The sequence below is a fragment of the Micromys minutus genome (genome assembly GCF_963924665.1).
Source record: "Micromys minutus genome assembly, chromosome: 8".
Lineage (NCBI taxonomy): Eukaryota > Metazoa > Chordata > Mammalia > Rodentia > Muridae > Micromys > Micromys minutus.
Window position 1 is genome coordinate 31,463,617 of NC_137977.1, and position 22,053 is coordinate 31,485,669.

The window sequence follows — 22,053 nt, forward strand, 5'->3', positions numbered from 1 at the left end:
TACCTAATAGAAATAAGGATAGATGGTCTGAGATAATGTTTAGGTGCAGGGAATTAGGATGTGTGGGCTCTCTGATTCTACAGGATCTTCACCTGAGGATTCAACTAAACACAGATTAGCTAACACTTTCTATGGTATGACTGCGTTACTTCTGACCACATATGTGTATCTATGTTATGGATGGACAAAGTAGTTCAATAGATACATTTTAGTATTTGCATTTATAGTAAAGTTTCCTTGTAAGCAAAGATTGAAGGTGATGTAATATGCTAATTTTATATTTGTTGAAATCTTCATACTGAAGGGTAACCATAATTTTTCATTTTTCAAAAAAAGCATTACAATGAGAGTTTTATATGTTTAAATCAATACTTTATAATACTGATCAATAAACTATCTTGAGTTTCTGCTTATGGTGTCTTACATGTTTGTATGCTATATAGCTGTATTTATCTATATTTAGTATATATATTAAAATCATTTAGATAATTTTAAGGAATCTTGGTCTGAGAAGACATAAAGACTGAAATGGAGTAGTGATATGGACTAAAACCATAGCTTGGAATATGGGAAAGAAGGCATCTTCAAATATAAAGAGCTAGAGAGAAAATGAGTCATATATTCTCCGACTAGAAGAATAAAGTGATGGTCATCACACTTCCATCTATTCAATTCACAGATTACTGACTCTAAAGCCTCCCCTTCTCCTCCTCCTCCTCCTCCTCCTCCTCCTTCTCCTTTTCATCTTCTTCTTCTCACCTCCCTCCTTCCCTCCCTTCCTTCCTCTTGCTCTCTCTTTCTCCACACACACACACACACACACACACACCCACACCCCAAAACTAAATTAGAAAACAATCAGTTCTACATAAAATAATGTTACTTGGACCTAGTAATATGTAAATACAAATTTGTAAATAGTTATAAATCAGGAATCAATACATTTTAAATGTTATTTATTTGAGAATTTCATATAATATAATTTTATCATATTTTCCCCATTCTCCAACTCTTAATCCTTTCTTACTTAGCCAATTTTGTGTTTTTTATCTTTCCTGGGGAAAAATGGAAAGAAAAATATTAAAAATAAAGTTATATTTGTATTGTTCAACTGCACCTCAGCATAGATCCTTTCCTGGAGTGTGGATGACAGACTCAGTGTCTCTCCACCTCCAAAAATATGATTAATGTGTGAAAATATAAAAAAATTGTCTATTATTTGATAATGACATTTTAAATATTAAGTGCTTTTCTCATGTGATAGAGTAAATAGATGTGCTGCCATAAATGATAAATTATCCTAATTGGGCAGCATTCTTTCTTTAGATACATTTTAATCAAAAATACTTATTTCAACAAAGCAATCTAATCTAAAATTTTCTACATTTAGAATTGTCTAATTATGAAAAAATGATAAAAAAGAATTGTCTAATTATTAGCTGTTAACTTTTGTTATTCCCCTTACTACTAAAATTTATCTTCCATTCTGAAAACTAAGTTGTTAAATAAAGCCAAACTTTGTGTGAGATTACTTCTTCTGTCAATGAAAAAGAAAATGCAAATCATGTTTCTAAGGAAAGTATTTTCACCGATGACTCAGATTGAATCTCAAGTCTGATAAGAGGTCTCCTTTAGAGTTTTAATTGAAATGTGATTTTAACAAAGCATTGACAGAAATAACCTCTGGTTTTAAGATAAATACACAATCCAGTGTCACTGAAACCTGATAACACAGATTTCCAGAAAAGGGATTTAAACTGTCACTCCTAGCTAGCTTATTCAGAAACAGAACAATTCTAGTGTAACTTCCTGTCTTTGACAACTGATTTTTTTTTTAAATATGGATATTTGAGTGTCACTGGCAAAAAAATAGGATTATTTTCATTCCTCCAGGTTTTTAAAACTCTTTTGCTCCCTGAAGTCACATAAAAGCAGATCAGATAATATCATTTATAGCTTGTAGGAAGGGCTTCACCTTTAGTTCTTACAGCAGAGCACTCACCTATAAGGCCTTTTGTGTCTTTATAGGAAGATAGTATTTGCAACCATCCTGGTCTTAACCCACATAAAAAAAGGCAACTCTTGCTCAGTATGGTGCGTAAGGTGGGAAGAAGGAATAAAGGGTTGGCTATTACTTCCTTGCTTAGGATGAGGCTTCTTGTATTCACAGCAAATCAGAGCTATCTAAAGGGCTGTGTGGCATTCTGCTTCTTCTCAGTATGGCTTAAACACTTGCTAGGGCATCCACTTCATTTGTCAGGACAGGAAGATGGAAGGTGCTCAACAGCTGTGCAGGCGCAGGACAAGAGTATGAGAGGATAGTACCAAGGCCTCAGACCTTTGCCCTGGTACTACAGATTGGGTTCCCCTGTACCCTGATGGGATAGACACTACCACAGAGCAGATTTATTATGAATTGCTACTGGGATTAATGCCAATAGAAGGGAGAGGGATGGGTCATCTACAAGGAGAAACCTTAAGCTCATTCTCATGTTTCTGGTGAAGTTTGGAAGCCAAGACGGCAAACATAGCCCTCCTTCCTCTTATGGCTAGTCAATAGATTCAGGTTCCCCAGGGGGAAGTGTGTGACACAAGATGAGATGAAGCAGTGTTTTATTTTTTACACTCTAGAAAACAGTTTATAAATGTATTTAACTTAAAATGTACTTTCATCAATTTCTCATTTCTTTTACTCCTGCCAGCCTCTCCCAGTTAACCCTTCACCACTGGTCCATCTATGTCATGGCCTCTTTTTTTTTCTTTTTAGTTAGTTATTATTATTACACTCACACACACACACACACACACACACACACACACACACACACACACAGAGAGAGAGAGAGAGAGAGAGAGAGAGAGAGAGAGAGAGAGAGAGAGAGACAGAGAGACAGAGAGAAAGAGAGAGAGAGAGAGAGACAGACAGACAGAGAGACATACAGAGAGAGAAACAGAGAGACAGAGACAAAGATAGAGGCAGAAACAGATATAGAGACAGAGAAAAAGAGAGACTACTCGAATATATATAGTCTGCTTCACTTAATATTACTTGTATGCATATGATTTCAGAACTCACCATTTGGTGTTAGATAACCTCATAGGGTTCTCCTAGAGGACTAGTTTTTCTGCACTCAGAATTTCTTAGTTACTTATGGTTTTTTGGTTAGGGTTGAAGCCCCGTAAAATTCCCTCTGTTACATTCATATGTCTATTGGCATTATCCTTGTTCACAACTTGTTTAGGCACTTACATAGTTAAGGAACCATGGTTGCAGCTTCTCTATTGTTTCCAGAAGACATGATCTCCCAGCAGCTTTCCTGGTCCTCTGGTTCTTACAATTCTCTTTCTCTTCTTCTGCCATGTCTCCTGTGCCTTAGTGGAGGCGAGCAAGCCTCTGCTGGGAGAGGCACATGGTGTAATGCAGACATCTGTACTTATGGCAAAGCCTGAGAAGTTAGGTCCCCACAGGACAAGAACCTGGGGATAATCATGCAGAATCTCCCAGCCTTTCCTGAGGGAATGCATGGTAAACTTTTGCCTTTCATTTGCATTTTTTGGCTTTATTATTTGAAGTCTTCACTTTCACTTTTTTTCTGTTATAGCTGTTTCCACAGAATGAGAACGAGGAAGCTAAGACTCATTTGTCTCTGAGGATAGTGGGAATGGAACAGATCATTACTCCTCTCTCTGTTAATGACATTGTTACAATTGAGTCCACACAAGGCCCTGTTTTGGGCACATTAACTAATGTCCAGATGTTCTCTTCTAATAGAAACTGAATTCTAACAACAATTTTTCCACCAACCTGTTCCAAGTAATTTCCCACCAACCAGTTCCCAACAACCTGTTCCAGGTAGTTGATTATCAAAAAGTTAGAAAGATCTTGCTGAATCATTGGTTCTATGACCTAATAGGAACATTCAGAGGTAAACCAAGCAAGGATGAAGAACTGAGTTGGGTTGCTAATTTGCTAAGAGCCATGGACATTAGAGGAATTAGATCTCCTGATTAGGATATGGGTACATTCTAAGTGCCAATAATTAAATCAGAATTTTCTGGGTATGGAGTTCATCAATTCTCTAAACTGTAACTGCAATTGCTACCAACCACAGTCACTTGATTATGTACCAACATACTAGGTTATGTATTAAGTACTTGCTGAAGCTACGTTTCCTCTTTCTTGATACAGTTCATAGGTTAGCATGAAAACATGGAAATTGAGGAGAAAGAATGGAAAAGGTACAGTGTGGTCATTATTGTTAAACTTAAAAAGTTCTAAAGGGAGGCTATACATGAGAAGAAAAACTGAATATAAAACCATTTCAGCTATGAAAAACAGATGTATAAATAAAGGTGGCCTGACTTGTCTCAGTGGTAGAGTTTGTGACCTGTGCCTCTTGGTCAAATTCCCTTTTCTCCTGTTCCATATATCCTCCTTCAGGTTCAGCATCCTGGTACCTTAGGTACCCAGGCACCTTAGGCAAAGGGATTGTGTTGTAGATGTATAGAGTGGACCTGAACAATTCATAATTCCTTGTTTTTTTATATGATTACATTTTTACATTTACATGATTACAATTTTGACTAATTGTGGTTTTCTATAATGGTCTCCTGTTGCAAAAAGAAATTTCTTTAATGAGAGGTGAGGACTATACTTATCTGAAGCTGTAAGTATGACTGTGTAGAATCCAGTTAGGAATTATGCTGGCTTAGTGAAGTAGTAATAGTAGATTCCCTTCTAAGAGCTACAGCCTCACTTTACCAGGGTTGGGTAGATCCCCAGTACCAGACACAATTTTCCCTCTAGTCAGTTAGGTATTAGGTCACTTAGAGAGCTGTTGGTTATCACCAAGATCTGAATGCTACCACTGCACTTTTATGGTTACTGTGTTGTGCTGGTCATTGTTGTGGGTGATAGACATTGCAGCCAGGTAGGACTATTGCTTGCTTCACTAAGAGGAAAGCTTGCACATCACTGCCTGGTTCCAGGGCTGCTAGATGTGGAGCTGTCTTCAGTTGGAGAAAACTCTGATAAAGTTTGACAGTTGGGAACTGTTAGTGTCAACATATATCAGGGCTTTGCATCCTTCACTGGTGAGGATCTAGGTTGAATACCCTGCTGTTTCTTTGTCCTGTTTATGGCAGATAACTAAAGTTTCTAGATGAGAGCAGTAAGTGAAAAAGCTTTGACTGCTTTTTTCCAGAAAAATTACAAGAAAAAAAATCCTGGGAGAGGCTGACATATATATGTCTTACCCAACTAGCTTATTTTCCAATCACATTAAAATGTGTACTTCAGCCTCATCCAGTATATTTATATTAATTAATATGTCACCTTATCATTATTTGACTTACAGAACTATTTATTATCCTGCACTGAGACTTTGTCTATTAAAGAACTACCTGTTCTATTTTATATTGCCCCTGGTCTTTTTAAATTTTTAAAAAAATTTTATTCTTCTGTTATATATTACATCTCAGCTACAGTTTCCCCTCTCTATCTTTGCCTTTGTCTCTCCCCCAACCTCTTTGCTTCCTGAGATCCACCCCCTCCACCTCCCCTCAGGAAAGAACAGGTCTCCTTGGGGCATCAATCAAACATGGCACAACAAGTTACAATAAGGTCAAACATCTACCATCACATCAAGGCTGGACAAGGCAACCCAGTTGAAAGAACAGAGTCCTACAAACAGGCAAAAGAGTCAGAGATAGCCCCTGCTCCCATTGCTAGAAATTTCACAAGAACACCAAGCTACTCAGCCATGATATATATGCAGAGGACCTAGGTCAGACTCCCATGGGCTCCCTGATCTCTGTGTGACCCCATGAGTGCCAGTTGATTTTGTGGGCTATGTTCTTGTGGTGGTGTCCTTGGTCCCTCTTATCCTTCCTCCCACATCTCTGTAGGATTCCCCAGTTGTGCCTAGTGTTTGACTATGGACCTCTGTATCTGGTCTCATTAGCTGGGTGAGAGTCTTTCCAATGACAGTTATGCTAGGCTCCTGTCCCAGAACACTCTGCAGGCAGGACACACTGTAGGTATAAGGTCTTGTGACTAAATTGGTGTCCTAACTCCTATACTTGAGGTCTTGCCTGGTTTCAGAAGAAATTCATGGTCTGTGTTTCCCATCACTATGAGTCGTTGCTAGGATTACTTTCATAGAGTAGATGGATTTTTTATTGTAGTAGGTTTCATTCTAAAAATGTCCCCAAAATATAGTCACTTCTCTCAGTATTTTTCAACCCCTACCTCACCAGATCCCTCCTATTTTCAACCCCACATGTCCACCCTTGAAATCTATTCTATTTCCCTTCCCATAGAGATCCTTGGGTCTTCCTTCAGTTCTCCACATTACTCAACCTTTTTGCTTCTGTGAATGTTTATTTTTTTCCTAATTCCTTCCATTTGCCTCCAAATTTCATGATGTCATTGTTTTTAACAGCTGATTAATGTGGGACATCCTTTGGAAGTATGCCTAGTAATGTATAGCTGGATCTTAAGGTTGATTAATTCCCAGCTTTCTGAGAAACTGACATATTGATTCCAAAGTATCTGTAGGAGTTTGCACTCACACCAGCAGTGGAGGAGTGTTCTTCTTGATCCACATCTTCACCAACATGTGCTGTCACTTGAGTTTTTAATTTTATCCATTCTGATGGATGTAAGATGGAATATCAAAGCTGTTTTGATTTGCATGTACATGATTTACCTCTGGTCTTTATTCTATCTTCTGTCTTTAAAAGGGTTAGTTTTCTAAGTAACTCACATAAGGGGAATCATGTATTTGTTCTTTTGCATCTGGTTTATTTCATTTAGCATAAAGTCATCAAAGTTCTTTTATATTGTTGTATGTTAAGAGTGCTTTGTAATTTTTAACTGCAATTACTTTGCTATGCAGTAGATCTTCTCACTATATTCCCCCTATGTAAACTGAGGTTAACTAGTATCTATCAACCCTTATACTCTTCTCGGCCTTTAATCCAGTGTTTTTCAACCTGTGCATTGCCAATTTTGGTGGTCGCCAGCCCTTCATATGGATTGCCTAAGACCATCAGAAAACACAGATATTTATATTACAAGTCATAATGATAGCAAAATTACAGTTATAAAGTAGCAATAAAAACAAATTTAATTGGGTGTCACCACGAAATGAAGAACTTTTTTAAAAGGTTGCAGCTTTTGTAAAGGTTTTCAAATCACTGATTTATTCCCTAATAACCATTATCTTACTCTATATTACTATGCTTAGGATTATAAACTTTCCTTATTTATACATTTGTTTATGCATGCATGCATTTGTGTGTTTATTTATTTATTTCTCTTTTTATTGAAATTAAATTTTTCCAATAATATATCCTGATTATGATTTCTGCTCTTTCTACTCTTCCAAGTTCCTCCCCATCTTCCCTTCCATTCAGATTTACCCCCCTTTTTTCTCTCTTATTAGAAAATAAACAGGATTGTAATGGGTGATAATGAAATAAAATGTAATAAGATAAAACAAGAACTATCACATTAGAATGGTACGAAACAAACAAGGAAATCTCAAGGAAAGGCGCAAGAAACAGGTAAAGATGCAAAGACCCACACACTTCACAAACTCAGGAATCCTATAAAAGCGATACAGTGGTAACCATAATATAATCAAAAACAACTTGTAGGGTATAAAGACAAACAAAAATATTCCCCAGAGAGAAACTAAATTGTCATTTGCAAGTGGTTATCAGTTGAAGATTGCTTTTGGGTTAGGGATGAGGCATGTGCCCATGTACTTCGTCTCTAGGACCCCCATCTGATGCAGACCTGTGTAGGCTCTGTGCCAACGGCCTCAGTCTCTGTGAGTTCACACACCATCAATCCTATTGATTTAAAGGGTCATGTTTCCTTGGTGTTCTCTATCTTCTCTTATTCTTACACTCTTTCTGCCAACTCTTACCCTTCATATGTTTCAGGAAGCTTCTACTATATATTATTAGTTTTTACTACCCTTAAATGATCTTAATGTTTAGTTTTCTCTCCCAGTATTCTCCTTCATACCCAACTTACATCACATTGTCCCATTCTAGTCCCTTTCCCATTCATCCATAACTATGTATTCTGTCTTCTTTATGTAGGGAAAGCTGTATCCCCCAACCCTGCCCATGGTCTCTTATTATATAACTAACCTGTAAGCTTGTAGATTGATTGGAGATTAGTTACCACTGATTTAGCTATTATCCACATATAAGTGAACACATACCACATTTGTCTTTCTGGGTCTGAGTTCCCTCACACAGGATGAGTTTCTTCTAGTTCCATACATTTCCCTGTGTATTTTATGATTATTTTTTAAACAGCTGATTGATACTCCATTGCATTAATGTACCACAGTTTCTTTACTGTTGAGAGTAGCTAAATTTATTTTTATTTTTATTCCAATATTATAAAAAGGGATGAAGCTGTTAACATGGCTGAACAAGTGTTCCTGTTTTAGGATGAAGCATCCTTTGGGTATATGCTCCAGAGTGATATAGCTAGATCTTTAGGTAGATTGATTTCCATCTCCCTAACCAATTGCCACACTGATTTCCACAGGGCCTATAAAAGTGTGTACTACCACCAGCAGTGGATAAGTGTTTCTTTTGCTCCACATCCTTAGCAGCATAGATGCCACTTGTTTTATTGATCTTAGCCTTTATGACAGATGTAAGATGAAATCCCAAAGCAGTTTTGATTTTCATTTCCCCGATGACTAAGGATGTCAAATATTTTCTCAGAAATTTGTATTTTCTCTTTTGAGATTTTAGTGCTTAGATCTGAGCTCCATTAAATTTTTAAAAATTTATTTACAATGCAGACATTGTTCCTCTCCATGTTTCCCCTCCCAGAGTTCCCCATCCCATTCCTTCTCCCCTCTGTCTCTAAGAGGATACTCCAACCCAGTAGGCCTCCCCTCTTCCTGAGGCCTTAAGTGTCTTGAGGATTAAGCACATTTTTTTTCACTGAGGACAGATCAGGCAGTCTCTGCTATGTATGTGTTGGGAGACTCAGGCCAGCTTGTGTATGCTCTCTAGTTGGTGGCTCAGTGTCTGGGAGCTCCCAGGCATCTCTTTCTTTAGGTTAGGGAAGTTCTCTTCCATAATTTTATTGAAGATATTGACTGGCTTTTTAAGTTGGGATTTTTGCTCTCTTCTATATCTATTATTAGATTTGGTCTTTTCATTGTTTCCTGGATTTCTTGGATGTTAGGGTATAGGAGCATTTTGCATTTTCTTTAACTGTTGTGTCAATGTTTTCTATGGTATCTTCTGCCCCTGAGATTCCCTCTTCTATCACTTGTATTCTGTTGGTGATCCTTGCATCTATGATTCCTGATCTCTTTCCTATGTTTTCTATCACCAGGGTTGTCACCCTTTGTGATTTCTTTATTGTTTCTGTTTCCATTTTTAGATCATGAATGGTTTTGTTCAATGTCTTCACCTGTTTTGTTGTGTTTTCCTGTAATTCTTTAAGGGAATTTTTGTGTTTCCATTTTAAGAGCTTCTATGTGTTTACCTATGTTATCCAGTATTTCTTTAAGGGAGTTATTTATGTCCTTCCTAAAGTCCTCGAACATCATCATGAGATGTGATTTTAAACCAGAATATTGCTTTCTTGGTGTGATGGATCCTATCAGATCACCATGTACTAAAGCTGGTCTTCTGTAACAACAAATACAACAGAAAGGCCACATTCACATTGAAACTGAACAATGTTCTACTCAATAATAACTTAGTCAAGGAAGAAATAAAGAAAGAAATTGAAGACATTTTAAAATTCATTGAAAAATGAAGACACAACAGATCAAAATTCATGGGACATAATGAAAGCAGTGCTAAGGGGAAAACTCACAGCTTTGAGTACCTCCAAAAAGTAACTGGAGAAGGAATACACTAGTATCTTTACAGTGCACCTGAAAGTTCTAGAACAAAGAGAAGCAAATACACCCAGGAGAAGTCGAAGTCAGGAAATAATCAAACTCAGGACTGAAATCTACCAAGTAGAAACAAATGAACTATACAAAGAATCAACAAAACCAGGGGCTGGTTCTTTGAAAAAAATCAACAAAATAGATAAACCTCTAGCCAGACTAACCAGAGACAGTATCCAAATTAACAAAATCAAAAATTAAGAGGGAAACATAACAATAGAAAATGAGAAAATTTAAGAAATCATTAGATCCTAATACAAAAAGCCTATACTCAACACAACTGAAAAACTGGATGAAATGGGCAATTTTCTAGACAGATACCAGATACTAAAAATAAATCAGGATCAGATAAGCCATCTAATCACTCCCACATTGTAGGGAGCCGTTTGTGCCACACCCAAACATGGCGCCGGCTTCCTGCCAAGAACTCAGCTAACAGAGCTGTTGCCCAGCCAAGAGACTTAATGCGCATGCACCACATATGTCATAGCCCGCTCTTGGGGCACGTGATTGAGCTACAGGAGGATGCACCAATCAGGTAGTGACACAAGTCTCTTAGGCATATATAGCAGTGCATTTTCTCCCCCACGTGAGGAGAAGAGGAAGACAGTGGAGAGATTGCGGGAGACTCCACGTGGAGGGATGGCGGAGAGTTACCACGTGGAGAGGGACCCGATAGGAGAGATTGCGGGAGATCCCGTGTGGACAGAGACTGGACAGAGAGACCACACGTGGGGGACTGCGCGTGAGAGGTCGCCTAGACAGTAGAACCCGGTAGGGAGTCCCCGGCTCAGAGAGAAGTTTCCTGCTCAAGAAGCCCCCTGCTCAAAGTGCTGGACAATAAAGGTTATCCGCAGAAGAATCTGTTTGTTTGTTGCACGCCTGTTCCTAGCGGCAGGAAGCGTGGGCGCGTGACACCACAACCCCTAAAGAAATCAAAGCAACCAACCAACCAACCAACTAAAATCCTGGACCAGATGAATTTATTGCAGAATTCTATCAGACCTTCAAAGAAGACCTAATACCAATACTCTTCAAACTATCCCATAAAGTAGAAACAGAAGGAGAAAGGATACAAGATAATGTTTTAATATTCTTATATTTATTGAGACTTCCTTTGTATATAAATATGTGAACAATTCTGGAGAAAAGCCCATGACATGCTGAACAAACTGTATAATCTTTGGTGTTTGGGTAAAAAGTTCTGTAAATATCTGTTAGATACATGTGGTTTGTAACATGCTGGCACTAACATTTCTCTTTTTGACTTTTGTCTATATGACCTGCCTTTTGGCAAGAGTGAGGTTTTGAAGTCTCCCACGATCAGTGTGCAAGGGTGAATGTGTGATGTAAGATGTAGAAGTATTTCTTTGATAAACTTGAATGCCCATGTATTTGGTTTATGGCTATTAAAAATTGCAATGTCCTGTTGGTGGCTACTTTCTTTTATGAATATATAGTGTCCTTCCCTATATCTTCTGATTCACTATAAATGTCTATTTTGTCAGATGATGAAATGGCTATACTATCTTGGTACTTATGTCCATTTGCTTGAGATATCTTTTTCCATTCTCTATCCCAAAGCAATGTTCACCCTTGATATTAAGGTGTATTTCCTGGGTGAAGAAGAATGGATCCTGTTTTCACATGCATTCTGCGAAATTAAGATAGTTGATATTGTGAGAGATCAATAATAAGAGTTTGATAATTCCAGTTATTTTGTAGTTGTGGTGTGGGTTTCCCTCACTATTTTTGACTTGCTAGTCTGACATTATTCCTCATGTTTTCTTGGGTGGTGTTAAAGTTTTCAGTTTGAAATTTTCTTTCTAGTGCCTTCTGTAGAGCTGAGTTTGCAGATGGATACTGCTTACATTTGGTTTTATGGTAGAATTTTTCTTCATCTCTTGTAATTGAAAGCTATAGTAGTCTTGGCTGCTATCTGTAGTCTCTTGGATCATCCATCCAGGTTCTTCTGGCTTTAGAGGCTTCACTGAAAAATAAGGTGTTATTCTAGTAGGTCTGCCTTTATAAGATATTTTTTCTTTGTTTTGTATGGTTAATGTTTTGATTATTATGTGTTGAGGGGATTTTCTTTTTGAGTCCAGTCTACTTTGTGTGCTTCTTATGTCTTTATAGATAGGCATGTGTTTCCTCAGGTTAAAAATTTCTTTTCTGTAATTTTTGATGTCTTTCACCTGGGTTTCTTCTCCCTTTTCTATTACTATTATTTTCATATTTGGTCTTCTCATTGTATTCCAGATTTCTGGATTGTTTATGCTTAAATTCATATTCATATGCTAAGGAGCAATGAAGGCAGCTAATTTTTTTGTATTCTTTATTGGATATTTTATGTAATTGCAAATAAAATGCTATCCCCATTCCCAGTTTCTTTTTCAGAACACCCCTATCTCATTCTCCTCCCTTTGTTTCTATGAGGGTGCTCCCCTTCCACCCACTCACTTCCACATCAACACCCTGGCATTCCCCTACACTGGGGAATCAAGCCCTCACAGGACCAAGGGCTTCTCCTCCTATTGATGACAGACAGTACATCCTCTGCTACAAATGTGGCTGAAGCCATTAGTCCCTCCATGTGTACTCTGTTTGGTGGTTTAGTCCCTGGGTGCCTTTCTGGTGTTTGTTTGGTTGATATTGTTGTTCTTCCTATGGAGTTGCAAACCCTTTCAGCTCCTTCAGTCCTTTCTCTAACTCCTCCATTGAGGTCCCTGTGCTCAGTCCAATGGTTGGCTGCAAGCATCTGTCTTTGTATTTTTCAGGCTCTTGTAGAGCCTTCCAGGAGACAGCTCTATCAGTCTCCTGTCAGCAAGCACTTTTTGGCATCTGCAAACTGTTCTAAGAGAAATATTTATAGTGATAAATATCTATATCCAAATGCATGAAAGGGGTCTCTAAGAGAACTGTGCACATAATGTCTTATAGTAGGTTAGTGAAGGGGCACATGGAAACACTGCCTTTCTTTCTGTCCAGCATTATATTGTTTAAAACAAAACAATAATTACAAAGCTCAAAGTTCTTAAATAAAGTAGTGTTGGGCATTACATTTCTAGGCAACGAGAGCCAATGAAACTCAAAATCAGTAAGGGAAAAAAGCAATAGTCAATAAGCAAGATGAGGAAACCAGCATCACATATATAACATGAGGCTTTTTTTTTTAAACAAAAGCAAACCAACAAGTTGTATTTCAGACTGTGAACAACAAAAGCAAAAATAAAATCAGGTGGAGACAGTAGTCAGTTGATATCAGAGATATACAAAGCATTATAGAAACTTACAAAAATTACACACCAACACACTGGGTAGTTTAGATGAATAGATAAATTATTAGATACAAATAACCAAGTTAAACTACAAAAAGAAAAAAGAAAACCTAAATAATTTAATGGTGTGTAGGAGGAAACTCAGCAACAAATTTCTCATTAAAGAAAAACCCAGGGCTTGATAGCTGTACTGATGAGTTCAGTTTAATGATTAGTATTGATCTTTCTCAAGCTCTATTAAATGTAGTCTCTTTGCAAATTACATAAAATGCCATTTATTTTGGATATTATGTTTCTGTATATATTCTCTATTTGTCTTATGATATTTGTTGATATGCAAAGGCCATGATTTCATATTAATATTAATATTCTTAAGGCACAGTTTTGGTATTTGGTAGAACAGAGAATACTTTATTCTTCTAACTCTACTTGCAAACCTGTTTTATCAGTACGGCTTTTATCAGTAAATCTTCTAAAACACTTCACTATTCCCTCAGCAAACTGTATGTGATAGAAATAATGATATTGATTGTAATCCTCACTGAGGATTTTGTTTATAATAAGTTTGTTGATTTTTCTTTTTAAAATTATTTTTATTGGATCTTCTCTGTATCTACAATTACTAATCCCATTCTCCATCCCCCACCCATTGCTTCCATGAAGATGCTCCCTCTCTCAATCTATCTCTCCTACCTCAGCATTACCCTACACTGGGAAAACCTCCCTCTGATGGACCAAAGTCCTCTCCTCTCATCGATGCCAGACAATGCTATCTTCTGCTGCATATGCACCTGGAGCCATGGGTCTCTCCATAACAACTCATTGGTTGGTGTTTTAGTCCCTGAGAGCTGTGGTGGGTTTGGTTAGTTGATAATTTTGTTCTTCCCATGGGGTTGCAGACTCTTTCAGCTCCTTCAGTCTTTTCTCTAGATCTTTCATTGGTGTCCCCGTGTTAGTCTGATGGTTAGCTGCAAGCATCCTCCTCTGTATCATTATGGCTGTGGCAGAGCTTCTGAGGATGCATCCATATCAGATTCCTGCAAGGAGGAGGCACTACTTGGCATTAGCAATAGTGCTTGGGATTTAATGACATTTTGAGATAAATAATACATTTGAATTAATATAAAAATTGTTCAAAATTTAGAAGTAAGAAAGAGGCTGTATTGTGGCTTTGAAATGTAATGTCATCCAGTAAAAACAGGCCAAAAATTGGTCAAATCTCTAAGAAAACTTTTTTGTTGGTACACACCTTTAATGACAGCACTAGGGAGGCAGAGGCAAGTAGATTTCTGTGAGTTCAAGGCTAGCCTCTATATAATCTACATAATGATATATGCCAACTTAAGCTCTTAAGAAATAAAATAAACTCCATAAAATGTAGGTTTGTTTAATTTTCTAATAGTGTCTTAGTCAGGGTTTCTGTTCCTGCATGACCAAGAAGCAAGTTGAGGAGGAAAGGGTTTATTCAGTTTACACTTCCACATTGCTGTTCATCATCAAAGAAAGTCAGGACTGGAACTCAAGCTGGTCAGGAAGCAGGAGCTGATGCAGAGCCCAAGGAGGATGTTACTCACTGGCTTGCTTCCCCTGGCTTGCTCAGCTTGCTTTTATTTTTATTTTTTTTTAATAGAATCCAGGTCTACCAGCTAAGGGAAGGCACCACTCACATGGGCTGAGCTCTCCCCCCTTGATCACTACTTGAGAAAATGCCTTCCAGCTGGGTCTCATGGAGGCATTTCCTCAACTGAAGTTCCTTTCTCTGTGATAACTCCAGCTTGTGTCAATTTGACACAAAACCAGCCAGTAGGGTGTCTAGCCTTAGTGATTGTTTTATGTGGCCCTGTGTTACAGTTGTAACTTGTATAGGCATCTAAACCCAACAGTTACTGATAGTCAATTATAAACAAACTTACTTTAAAGCAATTACTTGTTGTTCATATAACTTTATCACTATTTCAAAATAAGAGCATTGGTATATTAATGAACAAAGTAAGTTTGTTATTTCTATATAGTGTTACCTCTTGACTGTTGGTTGGGGCCTCCCCGGCTAGTTACTTATTTTTGTTATGAGAGTTCTGCTAGTACAGCATGTTAGCATGATAATCTGATTTGGGCCAGTGAGGTATTTTTTTCACATTTATTGCAGATTATTTGAATTTTGTATTTATCTGGACTAGTGAGTAGCCTTACGTAGGAATTTATTTCTTCTTATCATCAATGACATAATACTGGTTCCTGTTTACATAAATAATTTTTCTTACAGTGTTGGTGGCCTACAGTTTCTACTGTTTGTATTTTTGTTGTTGATTTTTCATTTTTTGTTTGTCCAAAATATTTTTTTGCCAGAAGCAGGATAATATGAACACAAAATAGTTTGCATGCCTTAGTAACTCTTAGAATAGTGTTTTGCAATTAATTTCAATGTTAATTTTACCTTCTGGAATGAAAATGTGCCCAAGAGATGCTTAAGAAATAAGTCATTCTGATAAGGTAGGAGAAGACCAAATATCTGAGGAGGCATCAGCAAATACCTGCTTATCCCAGGTAAGACAGTAATAGACCAAAGTAGCATTGGATTACTGTCTGTCTTGCTGAAGCAATGAGTTGATTGACTCACTTTTAGGAGAACTGATAAAGGGTTACTTATAATAACATGAGCTCCACTTCCAACAGCCACAACATCAAAAATCTTACATCAATGTAGATGGTGATATTCCCATACCTGCACACCTAAAATTCTCCCTTAAGAACTTATATGAAACCACATACATTTGGAACAGATTTATGGACAGTTAGGAGGGACAGAAGAATGTGCAAGAGGGAGGAAGTGTCTGGAATTTCATTGGGGAGCCTAAGGACCATCTCAGACAGAACCCTGTGAAAGAACATTAACATGTTTTATCATACTTCGTGTCTTTTCAGTAATAAATATTATTCTTATTAAGAGAAAAATGTCTATTATACTGGATAACATCTGTCTACAATATTTTTATAGGATATATTACACATTATTAATTATTGTGTCCTCTCATTTTACTTTATGTGACATTATCACTTATTCTCATTTCTTTTCATTGAGATATGTCTAGAAGCATACTGGCTTTAAATTGGATTTGACTAAGATAGACCTGGGATTAAATAGTAGCATGATAATTGTGTGTGTGTAGATGATGACTGTGTCTGTATTGTAGAGGAAGTAGATATCAAACACATTGTCTTGTGCATGGTAGATTCTAACACCCCATCTCTGAGCTATATCCCAATGCAACTCTACCTTTTCTAATCAACAAGTAATCAATAAGTTATTTATTTTTTCCAACACATTTTCTAGTATATAACAAATAATTATATTAAATTTATAAAATTGTAGTCAAATTTATTGATAAAAATGAGTAAAAAGCAGCCTGGTACCTGAAAATAGAAAATAAAATTATTCCTTAAATGCTGTGCTATGATTATTACTCCAGAATTATCACTGGGGAAGAGATTAAAAATTCAACCAAACAACGAAAAAACACCATGTTTGATAACACACATACTTTAGGCTTTTTCAGAGAATGGGGACAGGGTTTATTTTTTTTTTTAAATAAACAAGAATATAATTTTACTTGAGAAAAGGAGGAACACTCCTCCAAAGATATAAAAATTTAAGAAGTTCTGGCACATCTGAGAGCTCAGGTGTAACCAACACTTCTGCTCAAATACCAAGCACAAGAGAATCTGCCCAGAGCTTTCAGGACACACAAACCAAGGAGCATCTGGAACAGGAATCTTCCAGTTTCTGCTGGTCCTGGAGCTGACCCTGTTCTGCATCTCTCTGTACCCAGACCCTGCTGGGAAAAAGCTTGTCTCCCAGGAGTGTTGCTACACCGGACAACACAGGTAAGGCTACCACTTCTGCTCTGAGGGGCCTACATGGAGGCTTCAGGACACAGGAACTGAGAAGCAGATTGGGACACAATTCTTTTGGTTTCTGTCTGTGTTCTGTGCTGACACTGTGCCATAGAACTTTGTATCTGGACCCTGCTGGGAGAGAGCTGGTTCCCCAGTAGTGCTGACCTATGGGTTTAGAAGAGGGTCAAGCCACTGTCAGAATTAGCAAGACTAGCTAAAACCTCAGATGAGCAAATGACTAGGAGGCAAGTCCAAAAACCTAAGCAACAGAAACCAAGGACACTTGGCATCATCAGAACCCAGTTTCTCAACATACATCAACACACTAGAAAAGCAAGATTCTGATCTAAAATCACAATTCATGATAATGTTAGAGGACTTTAAGGACATAAATAACTCCCTTTAAAAATACAGGAAAACACAGGGAAACAGGTAGAAGAAGTCCTTAAAGAGAAAACACAAAAATCAACCAAACAGGTAAAGGAATTGAACAAAACCATCCAGGATATAAAAATGAAAATAGAAACAATAAATAAATCACAAAGGGAGACAATATTCGAGATAGAAAACCTTGAAAAGAGATCAAGAATCATAGATGCAAACATCACCAACAGAATACAAGAGATGGAAGAGAAAATCTCAGGGACTAAAGATACCATAGAAAACATAGACATAACAATAAAAAAAATTCAAAATGAAATAGCTCCTAATCCAAAACATCAAAAAAAAAAAAAAAAAAAAAATTCAGGACACAATGAAAAGATCAAACCCAAGGATAATAGGTAGAGAAGAGAGTGAAAAATTTCTAGCTTAAAGGACCAATAAATATCTACAACAAAATTATAAAAGAAAACTTCCCTGACCTAATGAAAGATGAAGATTTTTTTTCTCCTCAAAGAAAAAAAATCTACCAACATGAAATTTCAATTCTGAATACCTATGCTACAAATGCAAGGGCACCTACATTCACAAAAGAAACCTTACTAAAGCTCAAAGCACACATAGCACCTCACACAATAATAGTGGGAAAATTCAATACCCCAGTCTCATCAATGGACAGATCATGGAAACAAAAACTAAACAAAGACATTGAAACTAATGGAAGTTATGAACCAAATGGATTCCAGAATTATCTATAGAAAATTTCATCCTAAAACAAAAGGATATACTTTCTTCCCAGCACCTCATGGTACCTTATCCAAAATTGACCATCTACATGGTCACAAAATAGGCCTCAACACATACAAGAAGATTGAAATAATCCAATGCATCCTATCAGATCACTATGGACTAAGATTGGTCTTCAATAATAATAATAAAAAAATGTCCACATGCACATCAATACTCCACACTCATTAATAATTTTTGTCAAGGAAGAAATAAAGAAAGAAATTAGTGACTTTTTATAATTTAATGAAAATGAAAGCACAACATAGCCAAACTAATGGAACACAGTGAAACCAGTGCTAAGAACAAAAACCCATAGTTCTGAGTGCCTACAAAAAGAAACTGGAGAACATATACTAGCAACTCGACAGCACAACTGAAAGCACTAGTACAAAGACAAGCAAATTCACACAAGAAGAGTAGACAGCAGGGAATAATTTTACTCAGGGCTGAAAAGAGCCAAGTAGAAACAAAAAGAACTATACAAAGAATCAACAAAACCAGAACCTGGTTCTATGAGAAAAACAACAAGATAGATAAACCTTAGCCAGACTAATCAGAGGGCACAGAGAGAGTATCCATATTAAAAAAATAATAAATGAAAAGGGAGACATAACAACAGAATCAGGAAATTCAAGCAATCATCACATCTTACTACAAAAGGGCATACTTAGCAAAACTGGAAAATCTAGGTGAAATGGACAATTTTCTAGAAATATACCAGGCACTTAAGTTAAATCAGGATCAGACAACCCATCTAAACAAACCAATAACACCTAAAGAAATAGAAGCAGTCATCAAAAGCCTCCCAAACAAATGAACCCCAGTACCAGATGGGTTTATTGAAGAATTTTATCAGACATTCATAGAAAATATAATACCAATACTCTACAAAGTATTCCACAAAATTGAAACGGAAGGAACACTACCCAATTCCTTCTATGAAGCCACAATTATGCTTACACCTAAGACATAGAAAGTCCCAACAAAGAAAGAAAATTCAAACATTTTTTTCCCTAATAAGTACTGATGCAAAAATACTCAATAAGTTCTTACCAACTAAATACAAGAAAACATCAAAATGATCATCCATCACAATCAAGTAAGTTTCATCCCAAGAATGCAGGAATGGTTAAATATATGGAAATATATCAGTGTATATACACTATATAAACAAACTAAAAAAAAAAAAAAAAAAAAAGAAACTCATGATCATCTCATTAGAGGCTGAGAAATCATTCGAAAAATTTCAACACCCCTTTACATTAAAAGTTTTGGAAAGAGCAGGAATCCAAGGCCCATACCTAAACATAGTAAAAGCAATATGCAGCAAACCAAATGGTTAGTAGCCAACATCAAACTAAATGATGAGAAACTTGAAGCAATCCCATTAAAATCAGGGACTAGACAAGGCTTTCCATTTTCCCCCTACCTATTCAATAGAGTACTGGAAATCCTGGCCAGAGCAATTAGACAAAAAAAGAAATCAAAAAGATTTCCACCAAAGAATTTCTACAGCTGACAAAGACCTTCAGCAAAGTGGCTGGATATAAAATTAACTCAATCAAATTAGTAGCCTTCCTCTACTCAAAGAATAAACATGCTGAGAAAAAATTAGGGAAACTACACCCTTAACAATAATAATAAACAATAAAAAATACCTTGGTTCGACCCAAACCAAGCAAGTGAATGATCTGTATGACAAGAACTCCAAGTCTCTGAAGAAGGAAATTGAAGAAGATCTCAAAAGATGAAAAGATCTCCCACACTCATAGATTGGAAGGATCAACATTGTAAAAAGGCCAGCTTACCAAAAGCAATTTATAGATTCAATGAAATCCCCATTAAAATTCCAACTCAATTCTTCATAGAGTTGGAAAGAGCAACTTGCAAAATCATTTAGAATAACAAAAAACCCAGGATAGTGAAAAGTATTTTCAACAATAAAAGAACTTCCAGGGTAAATCAACATCTCTGATCTCAAACTGTATTACAGATCAACTGAGATAAAAACTGCATGGTATTTGTACAGAGATAGGCAGGTAGATCACTGGAACAGAATAGAAGATCCAGAAATAAACTCTCACATATACGGTCACTTGATTTTTGACAGGGGACCTGAAAACCTCCAATGGAAAAAGGACAGCATCTTCAACAAGTGGTGCTGGTTCAACTGGCAGTCAGCATGCAGAAGAATGCAAATTGATCTATTCATATCTCCTTGTATAAAGTTCAAGTTCAACTGGATTAAAGACTTCTACATAAAACCAGGTACACTGAAACTAATAGAGGAGAAAGTGAGGAAGAGCTTAGAACACATAGGCACAGGGAAAATTTTTCTGATTAGAATACCAATGGCTTATGATCTCAGATGAAAAATAAATAAAGGGGACCTTATAAAATTGCAAACTTAGGTAAAACAAAGGACATTGTTGTGGGTTATTTTGAAGCTATTTGTGTTTTAATGTTAATTCCCCTCCCCAAGAAGGGCTACCCAGTCATGTACTCAAGAGGTGACTTCATCTGAACCTTCCCATTTTAATTAGTAAAATAAAGGAAAGCCAGTGACTAGGACAGGGAAGAGAGGTGGAGAAAGAAGATCTGGGAGGAGAGGTCAGAAGAGGAGAGGGGTCCCAACATGGATATCTGAAAAAATCAGCTAGATCCAGGTTGGCTTAATTGGAGTTAAATAGCTATGAACATTAAGGATTTTATAGGTCTAATATCTCATATAGAAGGGCAGTCTGTATTTTTGTTTATTTGATGTAATCTTGTTATGTAGAAGGTTTGTGGATTGAGAATTGAACACATAAACCTGTATTAAAAGCTAACAGGCTATATAGTTAGGTTTTGTGGGATTTTGGGCTAGAGAAACACCCTGGGACAGAGGTGGAAAACAGGTGGTTGAAAACAGCTAGGGAAGGCAGTTGCAGGGGCAAAGTTAGGCCGTGGGGGTGGGGGTGGCATAGACCAGCCTACAGAGGTATGTACAGCTCCGTACTAAAATCTGACCTGAGGAATGAGGTGTGGGGTCGATAAAGAGTTAAACATCAATTATTTTTTAATATTTACTGCAACACATTGTTATTAGGACAAAATGTCAACCAACATATTAGGAAAAGATCTTTGCCAATCCTTCATTCAATAGATGGCTCATACCCAATATATACAAAGAACTCAAGGAGTTAGACTTCAGAGAATCAAATAACCCTATTTAAAAATGGTATACAGAGGTAAACAAAAATGTCTTAACCAAGGACTAGTAAATGGTTGAGAACCACCTAAAAATGTTCAACATTCTTAGTCAGGTAAATACAAATCAAAACAACTCTGAGATTCTACCTCACTCCAGTCAGAATGGGTAAGATCAAAAAACTCAGGTGATGGCAGATGCTGGCAAGGATGTAGAGTGAGAAAAACACTCCTACATTATTGGTGGAATCGCAAGTTGGTACATCTATTCTGGAAATCAAAAGCTACAGGATTTCCATGACATAGGGCAACAATAGGATATCCAAGAGGAGTTCCAGCCAGGATCCAGTACTGATACTGTAACAGAAGCTGGAGGTTTTGAACGAGTGACTCAGTGAAATGAACATTTACAAATAAGGGTAGTGTAAGGCACAACATCTACAATAAGATGCTTTTCTTTTGCTTTGGAGGTTGCAGGGGCAGAGGGCAGGTATGAGAGGATGAGGAGATGATAGGATTGGGGAGCATAATTTGAAATTCACAAAAAATTAATATAGGTTAAATTGAAAAAA

At 37.0% G+C, this 22,053-nt stretch overlaps 1 pseudogene across 1 annotated transcript in view; it reads right to left on the reverse strand.

Annotated features, from left to right (window-relative positions):
* Nucleotides 1–22,053, reverse strand: part of LOC308423374 — a 223,387-nt pseudogene that overhangs the window by 58,768 nt on the left and 142,566 nt on the right. Inside the window, exon 2 of the transcript in view lies at nt 689–734. The product of the transcript in view is annotated as an uncharacterized misc_RNA (transcript). The remainder of the gene's footprint in view (nt 1–688; nt 735–22,053) is intronic.